This window comes from Quercus robur, chromosome 8 (assembly GCF_932294415.1).
Source record: "Quercus robur chromosome 8, dhQueRobu3.1, whole genome shotgun sequence".
Classification (NCBI taxonomy): Eukaryota; Viridiplantae; Streptophyta; class Magnoliopsida; order Fagales; family Fagaceae; genus Quercus; species Quercus robur.
In genome coordinates this window covers 64,701,573-64,716,225 of record NC_065541.1, presented here as the reverse complement: position 1 = coordinate 64,716,225, position 14,653 = coordinate 64,701,573, and the positions used below count along the sequence as shown (strand labels likewise).

The 14,653-nt window shown below is 36.5% G+C and overlaps 2 pseudogenes; both read left to right on the top strand.

Moving 5' to 3' along the window:
- Positions 1-14,653, top strand: part of LOC126697697 (pleckstrin homology domain-containing protein 1-like) — a 58,477-nt pseudogene that overhangs the window by 38,944 nt on the left and 4,880 nt on the right.
- LOC126696626 (probable LRR receptor-like serine/threonine-protein kinase At3g47570) lies at positions 8,295-12,257 on the top strand (annotated as a pseudogene).

The window sequence follows — 14,653 nt, the reverse complement described above, 5'->3', positions numbered from 1 at the left end:
TATCTTGCTCTAAATATTCTTGAAGCAACACACACATGGAGCACACCCATTCACAAAGTAGTGTTGCCAAAAGATCAGTACTCAAAACATGTAAATAAATTTCTATTTTTACTAAAACAAAGAAATAGTACAGCGTACAATAAAAAGCTGGAATCAGCTTATGTCAGAGCTCAATACATAATTGAGTAGGAAGATACAAGAAAAAATATATAAAATAAAGCCGAGGAGCAGTACAGACGAGAGGTTGGCTACTAAAGCTAACCACATAATCAAAAGGGAAGATACAAGAAAATAAAACAAAGCCGAGGAAGTGGATCAGAGGAGAGGTTGGCTACTGCTCCAAGACCTAATTCTTCCTCAATGCTTTTACATGCCCATGACTCAGGCAGCAAAAGAAACCCAACTTGAGCCTTACACCGCTGAAGGAAAGGTGCAGGGAGCCGGAAGTTGAGGGGCTTTCTCTAAATATTTGCCTGCCACAAGGCAGAGGCGCTGATGGCGGAGAATCTTTCTTCTGACACACCAAAATTCTGGCATGAACAGAACCTGCTTCGGATTTTGGCTAAAAGAGGGAGAGACACCCTTTCCCCTCGATCGAAATTGAGTATTCTCTTGAACTTATGCTTCTTGTGCCCGTACCTCACTACTTTGAGTCTCAGGAGGACACGGCGCCTCCGTGGCGGAAAGAGTTCTTTTTCCTCAACCCTCGCCTCAGACATGATATACTAAGGGAGGAAACTGAAGGACTTATGCAAAGGTAAAACACCTCTCTCCTATTTATTTAAAAGGTAAAGTGGTGGCATTTAATTCTCGCAGCGTCCCAAGGAACGCTACAGACAAATTGACTCTGGCTCAACTTCCAACGTCAACTGCAACCACAAGATTAAAGAAGCCTCGTAAAGGCGCACCTCGAACATTGGGACGTCAGAGAGTACCGCGTGGCCAAAGGTTGTAGAGATACTTCTTAATTTGTGGGCTTAGTGACTTCGCGGCCCAGGCCCGCTCTGCATGAGGGCCCAGGGACTGTGGCCCACGCCGAGAAGTAGCCGTTGCCAAGGACAACCCCTGCTCGGCGCCTCGTGATATACCTGAAGAAAGGGAGAAATTGAACCTAAAAAGTTTTGGACAGAACCAAGACATTGCATGGTCCTCGGACTTAAGCCTATGAGGAAACCAAGTACTCTAAAAAGTTTTGGACAAAACCAAGGCATTGCATGGTCCTCGGACTCAAGCCTATGGGGAAACCAAGTACTCTAAAAAGTTTTGGACAGAACCAAGGCATTGCATGGTCCTCGGACTCAAGCCTATGGGGAAACCAAGTACTGGAAAAAGTTTTGGACAGAACCTGGGTCTTGCATGGTTCTCGGACTCAAGCCTATGGGAACGCCAACTACTCGGACGGGAAATTCCTCGGCTCAAATACTGTAAAATGTTAAGGCCAGTATGTTAAGATGGCAAAATGACCCCCTATTCAATAGCCTAAGGAAACTGTTCGTTTTGCGGATGACATGTCCTCGGATAGTTACTTCTTACACCGTATTGAATACTCAGTCCTCATCTTGGCTAATTTTGAGGTAAGTGTCGTCCCTCCCTGGTCGGCATTGCTATGTCAAGTAATTCTGTTAAAGTTATGGTGGCATCTTTTTATTAGCAAGTATTTTGGCCTTAATTGTCATTGATTCAAATGCTATACTATTGTGCCGAGCAGTGTTTGCAAATTTATTAAAACATATAAACAGAACATGCGAAGTAGAATAACAATAACTTTTATTAATATGAAAAATTATTACAACGTACAAAGAAGGGCTTAAACAAGCCTATACAAAAAATGAATTGCTAAAGCAACAATAGCATCCGCAATACAGATCAGTAAACAGTCAGGTGTCTTTTAAACTCGCCTTCAAAGTCTCTCCAATCTCTGCCTCAGTACTGCTCATATCAGGAGAAGAACCTTCTTTAGAAAAAGATGAAGGAGAAGGAAGAAGAATTGGAACACATAGAAGCACTTCAGCAAGCTCTTGTCATCAAGGAGCGCAAAGGAAGAAGAAGATGGAGGACATGAGCAGAAGATGGAGGAGATGAATGAAGAAGATGGAGGACATGATTAGGAAGGAGGAGAAGAAGAGAGAGAGGCAAAGGGGGGCGCCAGTGAACGAAGAGAGGAAGAAGCAGGGGCACTTAGTCCCTGCCCCAGTCCTGACTCCTAACACGCTGGCGCCATGTTAGATATGCTCGTGAAAGAGCGGGTGGTACTGATGATGTGCTTCCTCGGCTCAATCACGCCGAAAGTGTAACGTGACGAGTCCTTGCTTCGGATTTTGGCTAAAAGGACGGCGGGACAAATCTTGAGTCTCCGCCATCTTTGCCCTGACCGAGCCATTTTGAGCTTCGCTAGAACATAGTGTTTCTGGGAGGGGAATGGTTCCTTCATTGCTTAATACTACGGTGAGTGTATTTCAGGCTAAGATGTAACCGGAGAGCAAGAATAAACTCCGGAAGGAATCTAAGGGTTTCAAATTTTGTGGGGATTAAAGGGATTCATCTGTGGGAGAAACAACTCTTGTTTCTTCTCTTTATATAGGGGACGAAGAGGAGATTACTTAATGTGTGCAGATCTCCAAGGAGATCTGCAAACATCAATACACCCGTTTCATTCCCCCATGCTATCAAAAACCGTTGAATCTGGGAGGTCTCGTAAAAGGAAGATATTAAAGGCATGCTTCAGATAACCAAACGGCATAAACGCATCGCGCGTAAATTGAGGGAGACGTCTCGTAGACCGGCGCATTCCCTAGGGAGGTGAAGAGTCGCCAACGTCGATCAAGGGCTGAATTAAATGAGCCACAATAAAGGCTCGGTATTACCAAAACCCACCTTTCCAACCAAGATGTTGGACAGCAGGGTTTTGAGGGGCTATTGTGGGGCCCAATAATTTATAGGCCCGGCCCGCTTGCTTATGGGGAGTCCACAGGCCCAAGCCGAAGAAGGCCATGGCCCAAGCTCAAAGATAAGAAACTCAAAATGGCCCGGGGATACAGCCGAGGACAGCTTGGTCCTCGGCAGACCCAAAGTCTCATTGATGAAAGTGGCATACGGGCAAACTCTAAAGATCAGAAAATATCTCAGGGAAGTTGTCCTTAATACCCTTCACTGATAAGACTCTGCACCTAACAGAACCTGATTTTTAGGCTTTATTAACCATCCCCAACAATTCTGGGATTAGATTGACGGGACAAATATCAGTCCTGGAAAAGTTGACCCTACACGTGGACGAGGGACAGCAAACGTAGGCTAGTATAAAAGGAAAGGTAAACTAATTAGAAAAAGGAGGCCCATCTCACTTCCTGGAAAAAACTCCAGGGATGAGAATGCCCGGATAATATATGTACACCACCACGAAAAACCCACCGTCGGGTAACCGGAGAAAGGCATTAGTGCTCCTCGGACATGATCCGAGGAGTCCAATCCCTCAAGTTACAAAGCTGTAGGGCTTGGATATCCAGGCTGAAGCCTTTTCTTATCTGAGTTTCCCTAAAGTCCGGTCTGGCCCAACGCCCTGTGACCAAACGCTAGCCTTTCAAGCCCACTCTCTCCAAATCTTATTGTGAGGGATCCTTCATGTGCGAGCCCAACGTCATTGTTGGGCCGTTTGAGAATCGTGTCCCTACAGTATTTATTTCCACTGTTCTGTTTTTCTTTTTGTTTTCATCCTTTCTTGTTCTTTATTGGATGAGAAATTAAAATAAAATAAAATAAAATAAAAATAAAAAAAGAAATTGCCTTCTATGGTTTCAACAATAGACCTCCCTCCAAATTAATGTTTCATACAAAGAACTTTATCAGGTGACTTATTGATTCTCTCCAAGTAATTTAATTGGATCTAGTAGTTTTGGGTTTGTATATAAAGGAGCTCTTGGTCAAGAAGACATACTAGTTGCTATAAAGTTTCTTAACCTTTAACACAAGGGAGCTTCCAAAAGTTTCGTGGCTGAATGCAATGCATTATGAAATATCTGACATCAGAAACTTGCTAAGATATTAACATGTTGCTCTAGCATGGATTATAGTGGGAACCAATTCAAAGCTTTAGTCTTTGAATTCATGACAAATGGGGGCTTATATATTTGGCTGCATCCGAGGATAGACAACGAAAAAAAATCAAGGAACTTAAGCTTTCTTCAAATACTAAATGTTGCAATTGATGTGGCTTCTGTAATAGATTATCTTCACAACCATTCTACATAACCAATTATTCATTGTGATTTAATTAAAGTCGAGCAATATTCTTCTTGATAATGATATGATTGGTTAAGTAAGCGATTTTGGCTCAGCAAAAATCCTCTCAACTACTTATAATGATTCTTCTCAAAAGCAAACTAGTACATTTGGGATAAAGGGATTTGCTGACTTTGCTACTCCAGGTAATGTCTTTCCAATTTTGTCTGAATCCTAACGTTAAAATAATTTTATGAAACAAATTGATTTTTTTTTTAAAAAAAATTGCAGTTACCTTACTATCAACACAAAATTCTCTCTCTCACATGCAACATGGAAACATGAATACACACACTCAATTTATTTTATTTAAAAAAAAAAAAAAAAAAAAAAAAACAACAACAACAACAACAACAACAACAACTTAAAGTAAGAAAAGCTTTAAACATGATTTAAGCATCGATTAAATTAGTTGACAAATATTACTGACTATCTATTCAACACTATATCTTTGTGATGATAGCTTCCCATTCGGCTATATCAAATATGGTGTAGTTGCTCTCAAAACATGTTGTGTATTTTATTCATGTTCGTGTCCTCATCTTAACAAGTTGTCAACAAGCAAAAATTTCAAGTAATGGATAATAATATAGGACACATAATTTTGTTTTGAACATGGGTGGACTGTGGATCCAAGCCATTTAGGAAGGCCAGTGTCTAATGTGTCCAATATGATTATATGACCATATCATTTAAAAATTAATTTGATAAGATTATCCTAATCCTAGCCATTGACCATACTTCCTTTGCTACTACATCTAAACCATTAATATTACCTCCTTCTACTATACCCCAAAAGTTTTATTCTAATGGACATAGTGCCATTTTTTTAACTTAAAATTTTTTACAATCATGGTATCTATCATCATGTTTTTCCTTAGGTTCAAAACTTTTTTTTCTACCTTTTTTTTTCTAATGAATAAAATGAATTTGCACTCTCCTTAAATCCCAAATCTCATTATAAACAAGAACTGCAAAATCTCATTACATAACATAATGTGTGGAGTATGACATGGGCGGTGTGGCTTCAACAGAGGGTGACGTGTGTGTGTGTATATATAGCTATGGGATATTTTTAATGGAGATGTTCTTGGGTTAGAGACCCATTGGCTAAATATTTAAAGATAATCTCAATCTCCATAATTTTGCTATGCTGGCACTAACAAAAAAGCTTGTTCAGATTGTAGATCCAATCCTTCTACCAAGAGAAGTTGAAGAAACAAAAACATCAACAGTTCAAGAAAATAAAGAAACTCATGATATTGTGAACTTGTGCCAAGCTGATGCCAATGTGCATAAGTGCTTAGTCTCGGTCCTTGAAATTGGACTTGCATGTTTAATGGAGTCGGCAGAAGAAAGAATGAATATGGAGGAAGTTTCCAAAGAAATACATTTGATAAAAAAGGCTTTTCTTGGTTCTAGGATCCAAAGAGGTGGACTTATATCCAAGTTGCAGTAATGCTATATTTCAATTTTGAATTTGCTTAAGTAGAATATCGCATGAAAATTATCTCGCAAAATAATTACTAGTCAATATGTTTATATATATATTTATATATGTATGTTTCTTTCTTTCTTTGTTCCAATTAATTTCACGTACGTAAACACATTTGTAGATTTTTTTTAAGAAAAATCTTTTTTGTTAGATAATCATGATTTTTGAATTGATTTAGTTGTTCGCACTAAAGTTTTTGACTATTTAGACCAAGAACTTTACTGGATAAGGTACTTTAATTTTCCTTAATGGCCGAATGCAAAACCTATTCTTGTTTATGGTATCATAATATGTATTTACAATCATAGAACATAACTAATTTTTTTACTTAAATTCTAGGTGCAATAAGCTACTTGAAGAGATCAGTGGAATCTACTTGTTACCCCTGTTGAGCAAAGATTTGGCATTTGTATGTGGCGTGTTTAATCTCCTTTGTTTGAACGATCAATGTACGACTTCTTTGGTTCTTAACGTAAGTATTTATTTTATTTTTATTTTTTTGGAGGGGTCCCTTAATGGGAATGACAGTCTCCCTTAAAATTTATGTAAAACATAACATGGGCAAGACTTAGATACGGTACTTAGGTGCTATTTCTTAGGTTCATTTCTTAAAATTCTACCATGTAGATTTTTTCTTATGGAATGGAAGTTTATTTTTTTAGTTAAGTAACCACATGACTAAATCTTAAAAGGGAAATCTAAGGAACAACATCTAAGGTGCTATACCTAAGTTTTGTCCAAATATATCAAATCTAAAATCTCTTATGCCCTCAAATTACCTAATTAAACATTCCTAATTGTTGGGTAAATCATATAAATTGGATAAGTAAAGGGAAAAATGAAGATTTCATCAATAAGCTAACAAAGAAATTAGGAACATTTTGCTGAACCCAATACATGTTAGTTTACAAAAATACAAGGTCTGTTGGTTGTGTTGTTTAAACAACAGTTTTCGTTATTTAAACTATACAATACGTATTTTCACAACACTTTTTCACTCATAAGTATTTCTTCAACACTTAAACAATGTTACTAAAACAACATTACCAAACGGCTCCACAATAACTCGAGCAACATTGTATTTCATCATATATTTATCACAAAATTCAAGGAGGATATTGTCATTTCAACCAAATATTATTGGTTATTGTGGTCTCTTTTTTGTTTTGTTTTATATTTCGTTTTGATAAAGTTTAGAATCCAAGAGCCAAGGGGAAATAGACCTCACATCGTACTGATAGTTTAAAAGAGCAAAGATTTGGTTTTATGCCAACTTCACTCAGTATTTTAAGACCCAAAACAAAATCCTCATATTTGCAATGGCATCCAATCACTTAAAATTCTAAAAATCTAACCAAACTCTATAATAATTCACAAAACGCCTAAAACGATTGAAATACCCCGAAAGCTTTGTTTTGACCAAAATACCCAAAACCTCAGAAATGATAAAAATACTACTAAAACATTTTTTTTAAATAAAATTACAAAAAATTCACTTGCCATTTGGGGAAATGAAACTCCGTCCTAAACCTTAAAGGCCCGTTTGGTTGAGGTGATTATTGGAGGATGGAGATGGTTAAAAGTGGAGAGAAATTGGGTGTGGGGGGTATTTGGTTGAGGGGGGGAAAATGGGGGACCCGAGAGTTTTCTCTCTGGGCCCACCATTTTGGGTGATTTTGGAATCTCCTCATTTGGGGAGAAAATATGGGGAAAGAGGTGCTTATGAAAAACTACTCATCTACCCCTATCTCCTCCCACACGTTGTTGTAGGTTTTTTTTTTTTTTTTTTTTTCAGCAATTTTTTTCTTTTAAACTATTAATCTTTTTTATGTAATACAAGTATGTAAGTAAATTTATTTAAACTATATTTTATATCGTCTTATTTTTCTTCTCAATCAAATGAAAGAGTTTTCACCCTCAACGAAACACATATAAAAGAAAATTAAATCTTTTCTATCTCCCACTTTCCCATCTCCCAACCAAACAAAGCCTAAGGAAAATGACACTCTTCTCTCTCCCATTAAAATTTCAAATTGAAGAAAAGTTGAAGAGGTGAAGAAAGAAGGAAAGGCATGGGAATATGGAAAGAGTGGTGGACAAACATGTTCAAATATTTTAAGCCCATATTGTTCATTTGCCAATAAGAATAAAATATTGAAAGAATTAAGAAAAGAAATTATATTCAAATGGGAAAGGAGGAGAGTGACAAAAAATCTGCCCCCCACTAAAAGTTAAGAATGATGAAAGTTTTAAAAAGTAAACAAAGAAAGGTATGGGAACGGGGGAGAAATGGTGGGAAAACCATTTAATGTTTGATTTTTATATTTCATCAAAATATATGGCAGTAGGAGATGTATATGATTTTTATTTCATTTTAAATCTTAGTTACTTTATAAAGAAAAAAAGAATGTCATGTTATTATGATTTGTGGGGTATACAGAATTTTTATTAGTACGAGACTATAAGCTAACGTAATTAGTGGAGTACAATTTCAATGTAAGTGCATATTCCGCCCTTGACCCCAATGGATTCATCAGCCTCCATTTCACATAGTCACCAGCTTCCTTCTCCTCCAAACCAGATGACGCTACAGCAAACCAATTTGTGTGCATCATCTAGTTCTATATACCTTCATGTGATTCTTCTCTTTTCCACATGCCTACTCTGCTTGCAGACCACCATTACAGCCATTGCTTTAACAAACGAGACTGATCGTTTGGCTTTGCTCAAATTCAAAGAATCTGTACCTCAAGATCCCTTTAACATGTTGAGCTCATGGAATGATTCTATGAACTTCTGCAACTGGCATGGAATCACATGCGACCGTCAGCACCAAAGAGTCACAGCCTTAAACCTAGAGGGCTATAAGTTACATGGATCCATATCACCTAATATTGGAAACCTCACCTTTCTTAGGTTGATCAACCTCCAAAATAACAACTTCTATGGCGAAATTCCACAAGAAGTCGGTCATTTATACCGACTACAACAGCTCAATCTCAACAATAACACATTGGAAGGGGAGATTCCATCCAGCTTGTCCAACTGCTCCAATCTCAGGTACATAAATCTTTGTGTGAACAACCTTAAAGGGAAGATTCCAGTTGAGCTAGGCTCTTTGATGAAGCTTGAAAAACTTTGTCTTGCTATGAACAATCTAACAGGAATTATTCCACCATCTTTTGGAAATCTTTCATCACTCGAATATTTCAGTGCAGCATACAATAATTTGGTGGGAACTATTCCAAATGCCATAGGCCAATTAAAAGGCTTAAGAGCATTCAGAATTGGGATAAATAAATTGTCAGGTACAATCCCTTCCTCTCTTTACAATGTGTCATCTCTCCAAATCTTGTCAGTTGCAGTCAACCAACTTAATGGCACACTTCCACTTAACATAGGCCTCAATCTTCCTAACCACCAATTTCTTCAAGTTGGTAATAATGATTTCTTTAGGCCAATCCCTGCTTCGTTATGCAACGCAACTCAGCTTCAACACACTGGTTTAGAACATAACAATTTTATAGGATCGGTTCCAACTAATTTGGGAAATCTGTTGGATCTTTACCAGCTAAATTTGGGTAGCAATTACCTAGGAAGGGATTTCCATTTCTTAACATCTTTAACAAACTGTAACAGACTTTATATGTTGGATTTAGATACAAACCAATTTGAAGGTGTTTTGCCCAATTCAATATCCAACTTGTCCACCCAACTCACTAAATTATATCTTGGATCCAATGAAATATCTGGAACTCTTCCCGCATCATTAGGGAATCTTGTCAACTTAATTGTCTTGACCTTATATAATAATCACTTCACGGGCATCATTACTACTACTTTCGAGAAGTTTCAAAATATGCAATTATTGGGTTTAAGTGAAAACAAACTGTCAGGAGAAATACCAGCCTCCATCGGCAACCTTACTCAGTTGTTCTATCTTGAATTAAGTGAAAACAAATTCGAAGGAACCATACCTCCAACAATTGTAAACTGTCAAAATCTGCAATACTTAAACATTTCACAAAATAACCTAAATGGATCCATACCCCAGCAGCTTATTGGTCCTTCTTCCCTACAAATAGTATTCCTCTATTTGTTGTACAACTCTTTTACAGGGAAATTACCATTTGAAGTGGGTAATTTGAAAAATGATAACGAACTGGATGTCTCTAACAATAATTTATTTGGTGAAATTCCTACATCTATAGGAAATTGTTTGATCTTGGAACACCTTTACTTGCAAGGGAATTCTTTTGAAGGATCACTACCATCATCTATTGCTTCTTTGAAAGGCCTCCAACATCTAGATGTTTCAAAAAATAACCTATCAGGATCCATTCCAAAGGGTATAGAGAAGCTTCATTTTCTTGAATATTTGAATATTTTGTTCAATAATTTTGAGGGCGAGGTACCAACTGAAGGGGTTTTTAAAAACACAAGTGTCATATCATTGATTGGAAATACTAAACTTTGTGGTGGTATATCAAAATTGCAGTTGCCAAAATGCCCTATAAGCGTCGTGAAACCACGAAAATCCACTGGCTTCAAACTAGCAATTGTAGTTGTTTCCATTTTTATTTTTTTCTTTTTGTTTTAAGAAATCGCCTTCTATGGTTTCAACAATAGGCCTCCTTCTGAATGTTTCATACAAAGAACTTTACCAGGCAACTTGTGGATTCTCTCTAAGTAAGTTAATTGGATATGGGAGTTTTGGTGTTGTATATAAAGGAGCTCTTGATCAAGAAGAAAGACTAGTTGCTATAAAGGTCCTTAACCTTCAACACAAGAGAGCTTCCAAAAGTTTCATGGTTGAATGCAATGCATTACGAAACATTCGGCATCGAAATCTTGTTAAGATATTAACATGTTGCTCTAGCATGGATTACAGTGGGAATCAATTCAAAGCTCTAGTCTTTGAATTCATGACAAATGGAAGCTTAGATATTTGGCTACATCCCGAGAGAGACAACAAAAATCAATCAAGTAACTTAAGCCTTCTTCAAAGACTAAATATTGCAATTGATGCGGCTTCTGTAATAGATTATCTTCATAATCATTTTACACAACCAGTCATTCATTGTGATTTAAAGCCAAACAATATTCTTCTTGATAATGATATGGTTGCTCATGTAAGTGATTTTGGCTTAGCAAGACTCCTCCCAACCACTAATGATTCTTCTCAAAAGCAATCTAGTACAATTGGGATAAAGGGATCTATTGGCTATGCTGCTCCAGGTAATGCCTTTCCAATTGTGTATAAATTCTAAAATATCCTAATAGATATCGTTAAAATAATTGTTTGAAACATATTAATTTTTTATTTTTACTTTTGCAATTACCTTACTATCAACACAAGATTCTCTCTCTCTCAAATGCAACACGGAAACATAAATACACACTCAATTTATTTTTTAAATAAACTCAAAAGTACGAAAAGCTTTAAACATGATTTAAGCATCTATTAAATTAGTTGGCAAATGTTATTGACTATCCATTCACTTACTTTGTTTTTTTAAGCATTTATTTCCACAACACTACGTCTTTGTGATAATAGTTCACCAATCGGCTATATCAAATATGGTGTAGTTGCTCTCAAAACAAATCTATGCTACAATTTTGTGTATTCTATTCATGTACGTGACCTAATCTAAACAAGTTTTCAACAAACAAATGTTCAAGTAACGGATAATAATATAGGACATATGATTTTGTTATGAACATATATGGGTGGACTGTGGAGCCAAGGGCCCAAGGCATTTAGGAATGCCAATATCTAATGTGTCCAATATGACTGTATGACCATATCATTTAAAAATTAATTTGATTAGATTATCCTAATCCTAACTATTAACCATATTTCCTTTACTACTACGTCTAAAGTTCTAAACCATTAATATTACCTCCTTCTACTAGACCCCAAAAGTTTTATTCTAATGGACATATTACCATTTTCTTAACTTGAAATTTTGTAATCATGGTATCTATCATCATGTTTTTCCTTAAATCCCAATTATCATTATAAACAAGAATTGCAAAATCTCCTTAAATAACATAATGTGTAGAGTATGGCATGGGTGGTGAGGCTTCAACAGAGGGGGACGTGTATAGCTACGGGATATTTCTACTGGAGATGTTCTTGGGGAAGAGACCCATTGACGAAATGTTTAAAGATGGTCTCAATCTCCATAATTTTGCTAAAATGGCATTACCAGAAAGGCTTGTTCAGATTGTAGACCCAATCCTTCTACCAAGAGAAGTTGAAGAAATGCAAACATCAACATTGGCTAGAGAAGATAAAAACAAAAATGAAATTCAAGAAGACAAAGAAACTCTTGATATTGTGAACCTTTGCCACATTGATGCCAATCTGCATAAGTGCTTAGTCTCGGTCCTTGAAATTGGACTTGCTTGTTCAATGGAGTCGCCAAAAGAAAGAATGAATATGGAGGAAGTTACTAGAGAAATGCATTTAATTAAAAATTAATGCCTTTCTTGGTTCCAAGATCCGTAGAGGTGGACTTATCTAGTAGAATCCAAGTTGAGGTAAGTAGAATATCGCATGACAATTATCTTGTAAAATAATTACAAGCCATTATGTGTTTTTTTAGACATATGTTTTCTTTCCTTGTTCCAATTAATTTTCCATAAACACAAGAGTATATTTTTTTATGAAAGAAAATTCTTTTTGTTTGATAATCATGATTGTTTAATTGATTTCGCTGTTCTCATTGAAATTTTTGACTATTTAAACCAAGAACCTTATTAATGGATAAGGGTACTATAATTTTCATTTATTTTTTAATGAGCACATGCAAAACGTGTTAATGTTTTTGGTATCATGATATTTATTTACAATCATAGAACATAACTAATTTTTTACTTAAATTCTAGGTGCAATAAGCTACTTGAAGAGATCAGTGGAATCTATATGTTACCCTTGTTGAGCAAAGATTTGGCATTTGTATTTGGCGTTCTTGTTTAATCTCATTTGTTTGAAGGATCAATGTATGACTTCTTTGGTTCTTAGTTCTTAACATAAGTTTTTTTTTTTTTTTTTTTTTTTTTTGAGGGGTCCCTTATCAGGAATCATAATCTCCCTTAAACTTTATGAGAAGAATAACATATACTATTAAATCTCTTATTTTCCCTCAAATTACTTAAAGGGTAAAGAATTTGAATTGCAAGATTCTATGCATATTATAACTATTTCAACAACAACAACAAAATTTGTTGGGTAAAATAAAATCATATAAATTGGAAAAGTAAAGAGCAAAATGAAGATTTCATCAATAAGCTAACAGACAAATTAGGAACATTTTGCTGAACCCAATATATGTTAGTCTACAAAAATACGATAACTCGTGCAACATTGGATTTCATCATATATCTAACATTTATCACAAAACTCAAGGAGGATATTGTCATTTCCACAAAATATTATTGGTAATTGTAGTTTCTTTATTGCCAAGGAGGTTCATGTAATTTCCATTCTTTTTTCTATGAATATCTAAGCATTATTATTAATAAGGCATTTGAACAAGATGGAAGGAGGAGAACAAAGTGAAAAGGTTAATAAAAAGAATCATGTTTTCTAAGTTTCTAATAAGTGAATGACTCTCAATTTATGATCATCACCACGTACTTTTAGTCACGTAATCTATTTGATAAGTTATGCAACTTGTTAAAAAAATTGTAAGTGAATAGTTTTATAAGTTATCATTAAGAAGTTAAAAAAGTAGATTCCTTTAAACTGATTTAGAGGAAAATTTTATCTTCTCATTGTAGGGGCCTTTTTTGTGTATTGCGTTGGGCTGGGCTGCCTCCTACGGTAATGGGCTGAAATGTTTCTGAGTAAGGGAGTTGAAACCGGTCCAACTGTATGCCTCGTCTGCCAGGAGTATGCTTACGGCAAGCAGAACTGTTTCAGATGAGTTACGGCAAGCAAATATAATAATAATAACAAAACAGAGTACTCTGACTATTTAATGAAAAATGGCCAAGTAATCCCTACTTATAAAACATAATTACAGTCATAACAATGTCATTTGCAAAGAAAGTAAAGGAGAAAGAAAGTAATATGAACTAATCAAGAATAGGCATAAAGTCGAGTTTAAGTTTAGTCCGCAGAAGCAAAACCAAAGAGGGGAGAACGCCTCCTCTCAATGCAAATAATCTCCTAGGAAAAGATCCTACCATGGGGATTAATGGCTTTGAGGGAGTCGGACCTGAATGGTTAATGCCCAAAAAGAGTCCTTGTTATGTTTTGGAAGAGAGCAGGATTTGAAGGGGGAGAGAGGGAAATCGACCTACTGGTGCATGCCCATTGTATTATCTTTCTTTTTTCCTCTATTTTCTCTCTTATCTTTTTCTTTTCTTTCTCTTGTTTTCTTTTACTCTGTTTTCTTTTTACTCCGTAAATACCCTCTTTTTTTTCGATCCTCATTCAGGGCACAGCAAGGGTCCTTTTATAGTGCCTGCCGTGACCAGATTTTACCACTTTGCCCCTTAACCGCCTTTGTTTGGTTTGGGCGTACTTGCCAACCACTAAAGGGTTCATCTGTGTGCCACTCACCCTTGCCAGACAAAGGCAGGTTTGTTTCATTCGTCAATCCACCGTAGCAGTCTTACCTGCCACGGCGTAAATGCTTTCTCTCTCTTTCCCTCAAGGCATGCACCTAACGATTCCCCCCTCAACCTTACCTCTTTTGGGTGGTCTGTCATCCTAGCAGGACGTACCTCCCAAAAGGGCTTGGGCAGAAGCCACAAAATAGGTCTTTTCTCTTCTCCCCACCACCAAACCATACCCCCTTTACCTCTTACCTCTAGCTCATGACCCCACCACGTCCCATATTGGCTGGGTACAGGCTGGTGGCACCTGGG